Raw genomic sequence first — 10657 nt, forward strand, 5'->3', positions numbered from 1 at the left:
ATCGACGTATCAAAGAAAAAATTGACCGGAAAACTTCATCAATGCGCGTAGCGCATTGATGAAAAGGTATTCCGGTCAATGTGAAGTGTCATTGATCAAAAATATAAATAATGTGAATGAAGCAGCGCGTATGAATATAAAACAACTGCAACAATATTCAAAATGGATGTGCTGATGCAGAGCTATTGAGCTGAATTTAATGGATTAAACACAGATAGTGAGTTAAAATCTGAACCGACTGAATTGAAAACAAAAGAAAATACATGCGATAGCTTGTGATATTATTCACTGTGCAGAAAAATTCGTAATAAAACTAGTTTTCATGTGAGATCGCTGGAATATGCAACTGGACATAACCATCCAAGGAGAGGCGATCGTAGACGAAAATATTTGATAAGTCGACAAAGAATAGTATGTATAAGCTACTTTTGTAAACGTTGTGGTAACTAGATAGCCAGTGATGTACTTAAATGGTATATCTGCTGCTTGGAATGCGCCGAAGGAGTTGATGTATTACTCATACCTTTGCTTTACGATGCTTATATTCTGATGACCGATCATGTACGTGTGCAAATTTAAAAATCATCGTTACCAAATTTGAACAGCAGTGTTACCGTGAAAGTGTATATGCCTATATGTTCGTTATAATTATTCTGGAAAAGGAACAGCCAGCCTCGCAGTAATGTTGATTGATCTCAAGCAGACGAAATCGTGAGAAGACGCTTAATTATCTATTTCGTGAATCAATTAATGTGTTTTGTTTATTTTTGAAGGTTAAACTTTCAAGTTCATATGTTTATAAAGTCGTTTACTGACAATAAAACAGACACAACTTTACTCTTTGTTGACAGTGTTTATTTTGGAAATTCCCGTTTTATAAATAGTGTTAGGTCAGAACAGTGTAGAAAAGTAGACCCGCCGAAATTTTATTGATGCAGGTATCAAAGAAATTTTTCGACGAATTAGAAGCGTCAATATCTCATCAAACGAATTAATATTAAATGATTCCTTTATCGCGACACTGCTTTTATTAAAATATCAATATCCATTCTCTATCTACATATGGTCTAAACAGAAAACAAAAATCAAACAGCTGTAGCTCAATTACAAGAATACATATCATGTATTTCATATTCTATTTTTGATTTGCTACACTTTCAGTTAAAAAATAATAACCGATATGTGAGCATCTGGTCCTACATATATTTATGACAATACAGCGTTCCCGATTTAGCCGTGTGGGTTAGTGACACAAACTTGTTAATTGCAAAGGTAGGGACGCACTTTTTTCGTTCAACAATCATTTTTTTCAAAAAAAGTGAATACGATTTAGTATTTAATGATGTAAAACTTAAACAATTAAATATACTACTGCGTTGATAATGAAAAAGAAAAGGTTGGTGGGATGTACACGTAACACAAGAAATTGCGGGAGTATTAGAAAATTGCATTTGTGTTTTGAAATAAAAACAACATCTTTAAATAAAGAAGTTTTATCTAATTTTCGTTAAGTTGATCTTTAATTTAATGCAAAAAAGTTTGATTTCAATGTTGTGTTAAACAATTCATGGAAATTGATTACACATTTAAATGTTAAAGGATAACAATTACAATATCAGATTAACCATTAATCACAAAGCATTGCGTTATCAATGTCTTGGAGGATTTTACATGTACACTGAACACATGTCAAAATACGAATATTTTGGAAATATTGATACGTTGTTGATAAGGACAAATAAAATTAACCTGTGTAGAGACCTTTATCACTGAAAAGAAGCGTCCTGAATAAAGTGTTATTTTCGCCACGCCCTTTAAAACTTGCAAATACGGTTTCATCTAGACACATGCAATTAAAAATAAATACTTATTCAGATTAATTCAGTAAAACTTGTTTTAAATTCGCCAAGTCTGCAAGTCAATAACTGATAAGGAGGGTGAAAGTGCAATTGATACATGATATTTTTGGGAATGTATTTAAATACAATCAATTACTTGTAATTGAAGGGAGACTCAATTACAAATTACTTCCAAATACTTTCAAAAAATGAAATTAATTACACTGAATTACAAATACTTCTTTCAATTACCCCATCGCTAGTGTAATTTGGTGTAATTGTAAATAAAAGAAATCTATACATGACTGTGTATTAAACAACTCTTGTGAAGGTGAAATAAAGAACTGAGTTGGTTTATCAAATTTTAGATGAAGGGTAGTAGAGTGCAGTTTGTTGTCTGTGTAATGCTACTCAGCGTTGGAGATATAGTAGTCGGGCCGCATTATCCAGTGTTTGATAGTTAGTAAGTCAGTCTTAATTTCTTTTCTTTTTACTTTTTATTTACTTTCTTCGGATATTTATATCGATGCATATTCATCATTGTCATTGATACTAATTCAACCCAAAGGAATTCTCACAATTTATGATAATTTCATATGAAATTATTAGTCATGACATATCTGATTATTCAATTTATAGAAACACGGTCCACTCATTATGAAATGTGAACCGGATATTAATGCTCTCGGTCGATAATCCGAATTATTTTACGGAAAATAATACTTTGGGAATATGCCGCAAATAAGTCAGTAATTAATTTTGTATCGTTGTTCGAATGTTACAATACAGTACTAAACACATATAATTATTTGATCTTTCAATACGTGAGGTAAGTATTATTTATTTTAAAAAAAACCTGTCCATTTATTACATTTATATCTATTACCCAAATATCTCCTGCATGGTTTACTATGTAACAGTCATGCCTTAAATAGTGTTAGTTAATAATCTATGTATGTAAATCTGTTTTTCACACGGGTTTTATCTTATAGTTAATTAGCAATTTCCACCTCTAATTATTTATTATCATATGTCAATCACTGACTTTTTAAATTGTCAAAACAATATATATCCAATGCAGAATGTTACCCAGACGCATGACTATCTATAGATAATCCTGATACTAACGCGGTATTTCTGTGCATATATGGCTAATGTTTTAGCATATGTGGTTCTTGGCTTTGAATTCAATTGACATCAAATTTCAACAGTTGATGTTCTTAGTCCTATTTAAGTACACACAATAGACTAATTTGTATTTAAAAAATCACGTTTATCTTTTAATGTATAATTGTATATGTCGTTTTAAACTTTGGTAACGTGTGCATGCAATCCAAGCCATTCATAAATAATTTCGGTTCATCTGATTCTCACTTACTGAGGCAAATGTAATATTGTGCATTGATATCATTTGCTTTCAAATATCAACCTACAGTGCCCTTAGTTGTTTTAAAAAACACAGGGACTCTCAATTTAAAAACTCGTTCTTTAATTTGAAATGTTTCTAATATAGAAAACGTAAACAATTCAAAACATTTTATTTTTATCTTTCCATTTAAAGAAACTTGGACACGATTTTAGAACAAAATTTTAATTTTGATTTTTTATTCATACATTGGTTTACTTGCAAAGTAAAAAGTGACCAAATAAGTGAATGTTAGAACTTAAGTTAGAAGGGTGATACAGAGGAAAAAATTTATTGTTATGTAAACAAAGTTCGAGTCTTATATTTGTTTACAAATAATGTAAAGTATGGAATTACCATTTTCTTTACATATTAACTCGTGGGAGACATGGCACACGAATCCAATGGGTTTATAAACTATATTATCAACAGAAAAACCAACATTTGATTGAAACTTATACCAATAAAACACAGAATAAAACAATAACAAGGCTTGAGCTTTGTTTACAAAACAAAGAATTCCAAACTCTTTTTCTTGCTTATAAATCATTAAACAACTTTCAAATTTTGACAAAGCATTAAAAATACTCATATAATCCATTTTAAACATTAAAAATAAAAAAATAAGATTTAAAATATTGGGCTCAAACCGTGTCCAAGTCCTTTTAGCAAATATATATTAGGGACGTCAATCATCATTAAAAAAAAAAAGAGATACAAATTAGATTGATAACATTTTAGCATTTTTTTTGTTTTTCCAAGTCTACGAAATGGTATGAAAAGAGAAATACAAAGATTGCCGGACCTGTCCTCCGACAATAGGGTAATAGACATGTTATCTTTCTAGATTATCAAAAACTGAACGCATTTTAACACATTGTGAAAAATAAGGCAGCAAAACAAACTCTTTATAATTACACCCCCCCCCCCTATATCAGGTAAATCAAAACGCCCGTATGTAGTGCACATTTGAATATTTCTCTCCAAACTGATTAAAAATGTGCATGGTAATATGGTAATGTCAGCTGAAAGCCATGTAAATCTATTAGAACACATGCTATTTATGACGTTGCTATAGTTGATGTGATTCTTTAAAGACCATGTGTGTTTGTCTAAATGTTGTATTCCTCTTTGTGATATAATTAGTGCCCTAAGAATACAGAGTGAACATTCAACAAAACATATTTTGGGATCTTCTGAGAATTGCAGATTTATTGAAAAATCTGTATATTTCTAGAATGATAAGCTTTAATGCTTAATCCTAATGTTTTTTATCTCAAGCTTTAAATGAGAAGAAAACAAATAAAATCGTTCATTCCTTTTTTATTATATGACTGTGGTATAATAATATTTTTTATATCATAATTGGACTCTTGTATTACATTCATTATCTACAGACCAATTTGAAAATCATATTAATCTAAAATATCAATTAAATATTTGCTTTTAAGTTCTGCAGTTATTTGTCATCTATCATGTTTCAAAATAATTAAAATGCAAAAGTTAAAAAAACATGTAACATTTTGTGCAGCACAATGCATATACCCCATTCGCCATCCAATTTAAAAAGCATAATAATTATTTTTTATATCTAAGGATTTTGTGAGTTTTATAAATATGCTTACATTTATTTGTTACAGATACAATCAAAATGTTTGATCGAATCTGAATCAACTGATAAAAACAAGAGATTTTCTTAACGCTATACATTTGCTTATTGTTTTTGTGTAATAAATGTTGTTCTATCTTTCAGGAATCAATGATAAAACAGAATGGGGGAAGAGTGTATTTGCCATTGACAAAGAGGAAATTGGAATAGCCTATCTTCTGTAATGTGTTCGCAATGCTTTGTGAACGTTAAACAAGAAGTCTTCAATCCCATTTATTATAATTTATTGATAAAAGATTGTAAGATGGTTTTTGAATTATTTTGATTATTTTGTAAAACATATTATATACTGTATAATCATTAACATTCACGGAAGCCAAAATATTTTAGTATTCATTGTTACCCCTCCCTTTAGAATTTACATCCTCGACGGAAACAAATTTAGAAACTGAAAGTGAAAACCGATGGATCAAGTAATAAGATCCCTAGGACTAGACAAAAACTCACACTCCACCAAAATTGGCCCCTACGAATTTAAATGATTCGATAGTAAAAAACTATCAAAACTATAATCAGTTGTTAGTTAAGGTCTTCCGTTTCCAACGGAAGACTTTACTATTATTGCGCTTGTAAGAATTTTAAGGTCTTCCGTTTCCAACGGAAGACCTTACTATTATTGTGCTTGTAAGATTATTCTTATTTTTCTTCTTTTTTTTCTTCCTAGACGCGAACTTTGAGGCTTCATATCTTGCTCATTTCTGAACGGTTTTTGCTCAAATTTTCAGGGCTCATAGACATTACAAAACTCTATCTAAAACTTTTCATAAACATTAAAATTCCTTTTCTGTTAACAAGTTACCCCCCTTTTAATTTTTTTTAGGGCCTTTGGATTCCAGACAAAGGCTACGAGACTATGATAGCAGGGAATGGGAATCCAACGAATTTGAATGATAGAGACATTGAAGTTGTGCACATCGATTTTTGTTTTGTTATTTACGTAAAAGTAAAGATAGGGGGTCCAAAAATAGGATTCCAAAAAGTGCAAAAATTTAGACATATTTTTCTTTGTATCTGTTATTTTGTTAAAACATGTTGATTAAAAGTTGTGAAGAATCTTAAGGGCTTTCATTTGACACCAATGGAAAATGGCTGCTTAAACGTTTTTGCTTAATAACTCAAAAAACAGTTAGGATTTCGATATGGCTGTCGCTGGAAAAGTTGTGGTTGGGATCTCATAAAGGTCGTTACAATGTTATTTTGTTGGTGATTTGTGTTGTTTGAGTGTAAAAAGCTTTACATGTTAACATGTACCTTGTTTCATTTGGCAAATAACGAAAGTCTTTATGCGTAAAACTTGCATAAAGTTACCACTGAAAGTATGCTGGTTTATAGAGTGGCTTTAGTTCATAAGAATTTATTTTTTTACAATACATGCTTTTTTATGAGTTAAAGTTCTTATAGAGCATAGTCCTAAAAACGAGAATCGGAAATACAAAACAGTTTTTTTCTTTTCTAGTAAAAAACAAAACGGATTTTAAAAAATCATGTAATACATTTTAGTTCTCATACTTCGTGCATCTTAAATCTACCTTGAATCAGAGTTGTGTGTGTGTACCATTACGTAAGCTATCCCTCGCCCGCGGGCGAGAAAACCGGTCACCATGGTCGTGGCTGGGCTAGCTAGCGGTCAGCGGTTATCTAATACACAAGAGTCGCGACTCTCGTATGCAATTTAATTTAGCCGCTAACACAAGAATTGTTTAAGTTTTGATTACACATAAAAGTTTATTCTTCTTCAATTGGATTAAACGATAGGGTGTCAATTAAGAAACCGTCAGGTTAATTAATAAAATAATGTCGTTCTCAATCTAAACCAATATCACACATAGATCAATTGTGGGTTTAAAGTAAAAAAAAAGAACTTCTATTTGATAGATTTTAGTCACTCAATACTGCAAACTTTTCAATTCTTTTGTGTTCTGAGCTGTGCGTTGTACAGCTGTGCGTTGTAATCTATCCTTCGCCTGCGACTGAGGAGATCAGCCACTGCTGCACTACCTAGTTCATATGTACATTTTCATTTCATAAAGATGAACCTCTTTGACCTTATTTTTGTTGTTTGTTTAAATGCATTACGAGTCTCAGGTAACCGATCGATAGGAGAGTCGCTAGCTATATTCAGGCTGTCGCGTAGACGACAGTGCATGTGCTTGTAGGGCTGGACTACACATGTTTAACGCCCCACTGAGTTACTGTAACAGAGACATTCTGAATTGTTTCAGTACTGGGAGATGTGTTAATAAAATGGTTCCAATGCATGGTAATTAAACTCAACTTTTCTACAATATGTATACACGGCCGTCATATAAAGCACAATGTGTATTACTGACATGAAAATGTACGCTGTCAATATTAATTTAAACGAACGCAGGATTGCTCCCGATAGAGCATTTCTTTTAAAGCAAAACAAAACACTGATTTCCGATGGATATAATATTATCATCGTGGGGATGATTTTAAAAAGCGAACTTAATATTCGTATACGATAATATTTGAATCCAAAGCCGCTAGTTTTAAGTTACGGTTAGTAGGGATATTAATTATGACTTGCCCCGCGTTTCACGTTTTTACTTGCAATACATCTACAAACGAAAATACCAAACAACCTTCAGCAGCAATTTATAAATTATTTATTACATACTAGTACACAATATCAAAGAGATAATTAAATAAATTGTGCTTTATAATTGTACTCGCTATCTTCCGTGGAAATAATGGCATGGAAAAAATGTTGTTCAATGTTCATCAAATGCGATGTAGCCTTAGCAATCGAAAATAATTAACAAACTGTATATTGATAGATTGACACATTAACAAACATTCAGACCCGCAATGTATTTTTTACAAATTCTATAAAATGTAGACTCAATGAGTGAATTTTTCCGTTTGGGGTATCTTGAATCACGTGTGTACGCTATGTGTACATGTACATATAGATTAATAGCCATATAGATAAACACTTTAAGTGTTGAATTTTATATTGATATTTTGTACATGCAAAGCAATGCAATGCTAGGGCTATTAAATTCGAACAATGTACACGGTGAGGGTCGGACTGATACTGGTTCTGCTTGCTCTACAAACAGCGATAGTAAGACGAAGTATTAGGGTGTTATTTTTGAAACAAATAAGTATTACTCTCTTAAAACCTTGCATTACTAAACAAAGTATTTCATCGGAAGCATTATTAATTACCTTAGCTGCATATATGTAGCTCTCGGTCAAGAACAATTGACTACCATCCGAATTTTTCATACAAGGGCTATACAGACTTGTAGCTAACATTGCCTTAGAATTTGCCGCTGTTCATAAATTCATTAAAAAGACGCGCAGATTCAAATGGTTATAAGTCGTTTGATATGGGATTTATGACGTCTATTTATATTATTTTGATTAAGGACAGACGAGACGTTCCTCAATTTTATATAATTTTCTTTGATATTTCATTCCTTATTATTAACATTTAAACCTGTTAATTCCAAAAAATTCAGAGTACATTACGAGGCTCATTTTGGAGCTAGAATAGTTCGAACTTTCCTTAAAATAGCACGCAAAATGCATTTGAATGCTTCTAAGTAAAGTCATACTATATATTTTCATTTGAACACTTTATATAAAAAAATCATATTACATAAAAATTAAATTATGAAATAAAGTGGAAATCTTCATGGAAAAAATTGAAGATACATGTAGGTCGCGTCTGACCTTAATATTATACAAGCAATAGCTTTCCAAAAAGCTTGCCTGATTACCCAAATTTATTCAATAGAAGCATGACAGTATCAATTAGGCTATCTTATAAGAAATGAAATTCAATTTTCGCTGCGGATCATTAATTATTAAACTGAACGTGCAGAGTTTAGAAGCAATTTCAATCTTTCTCTTCGATCGAGTGCATGTACCTGTATATCACTGGAAATTAAATCATTTCATTATTTTAAATCATTTCAGGAATGTACATGTATCAAATAATCTCAAACATCCAAATTAAAAATTGAATTAGTTATATATTAGATGCAAAATCAAAGGCATTTTGTTATTTCCAACCATATAGGAAAGGATATTCAAGCACGTACACGTATCGTCGTTTTTGAAAGTTTGTGTGGGGGGTGGGGTAGTTGGGCAGCTTCATCCAAAAAATCTTGACAAGGAATTTAAAAAATGGGGAATTTTGAAAATCCTAGTCCGTAGTGGGGAGAATATTTACATTTTAACTTCAATTTCATTCAATTAGAATTACTTTATTTTTTGGTTTCATTTATTACATGCTCCGACAAAGTGAAAGATCCATGATATCTCTATTTATTATATGACCAGTTAAGAAAATGTTTGCTGCGAAAAAAGTGGGTAAGACCACCTACACACCATGTGCTCTGGCCCAACTTGGACTCGCCCATTAATCGGCGAGCAAAAATTATGAATGAGACATATTATGGCGCGAAGTCCTTCTTTACCATTCACGCAACAGCTGAGATCTCAGATAGATCCATCGGCATAGATCCATAGGGAGGGTGTCAACTTAGAACTATATATATTAAACTTTGAATTGAATGTTTTAGAAGAAATCTAACGAATTAACGTACAAACTTTACTGACTAGCAATTGTTTGATGTACATTTAGTACGACACGCGAGTGAAACCCTTTTCCAGATGAATGAAATCGCCCAATTGATCGAAAATCGGGTCACACCCCACTTCATCGAATTACTTGTACGTAGCTCCTCCAGTAAATATTCCAAATAATATATGAATGTATATTTGTTTTAATTAATCCAAACTGATGATTCTTTGTTGATGATGATAATCCAACACCAACTATTACTCACAGTGTTCAGTAATAGACAATGTGTATCATCTTGCTGCGATGACACCCCCCCCCCCTTTTTTTTGACCGTTCAAATATGGCAATCTATTTTCAAATCAGGATTACACACGTGCATTGTGAAAAGCCTTTTTACTTGAAAACTCTTGCTCATTGTTGCTTATTACATCCCTTATAACGTTTTCATCAATTGTGAATATAAATGTTGACACATTAAAGATGCATTGTCATGACGTCAGGCAATTATTAATTCAAGCTTGTGGGTGGAATGAAAACATGTTATATGACATATAGATAACAATATTCAATTGCTTTCCGTCATTTTCAAGCCATGATAAACATGATAAAAAGGACTCTCAAAATAATAAAATAGACGCAAAGTAAACTGCATTCACGGCATATGTTCACATTGTATGATGTGTCTCAAAATTCCTATTTTGGACTCGTCCACTATAGCTTCGAAAAAATTAATGAATGAGACATTCTGGCGCGGAGTCTTGTAAATGAAATTTCCATTGGTCAGAATGGATTCTTCCGTGAGGGTCGGGGTAGGTATAAAAACAAATTTAATCGTTCAAAGTTTTGAATTGTTAACAACGAAATATCAGATCGAATGTCTTAATACGATTTATAAATCCAAAATACAGTCATTTTTAATCGGTTGACGCGTTAAGTTGGTGGGCATCCTTACACCCTATTAATTGAAGACAAATGAAATCGCGTCGAGCAGATACACACCTCACAGCCCACTCAATATTCAGGGTCATGAACTCTTGGGAGCATTCATTATTGTCCCCAAGAGAGACAACTCTTGAAAACGTGCATTGACTATAGTCTGTTTCTTTGTCTTATTAAAATAAATAAATTCAGAAAAGTTTTCAAAGTATTTTAATTATACATAATACATATTACAATGAGTATAA

General features: G+C 31.8%; 1 long non-coding RNA gene across 1 annotated transcript; it reads left to right on the forward strand.

Moving 5' to 3' along the window:
* Positions 1–1169: 1169 nt before the first annotated feature.
* On the forward strand, positions 1170–5119 carry LOC136273148 (uncharacterized). The gene is made up of 4 exons (XR_010711354.1): positions 1170–1272; positions 2207–2301; positions 4006–4066; positions 4997–5119. It is a non-coding gene; the product is annotated as an uncharacterized lncRNA (long non-coding RNA).
* The last annotated feature ends 5538 nt before the right edge of the window (positions 5120–10657 follow it).

Source organism: Magallana gigas, chromosome 1 (assembly GCF_963853765.1).
Source record: "Magallana gigas chromosome 1, xbMagGiga1.1, whole genome shotgun sequence".
Lineage (NCBI taxonomy): Eukaryota > Metazoa > Mollusca > Bivalvia > Ostreida > Ostreidae > Magallana > Magallana gigas.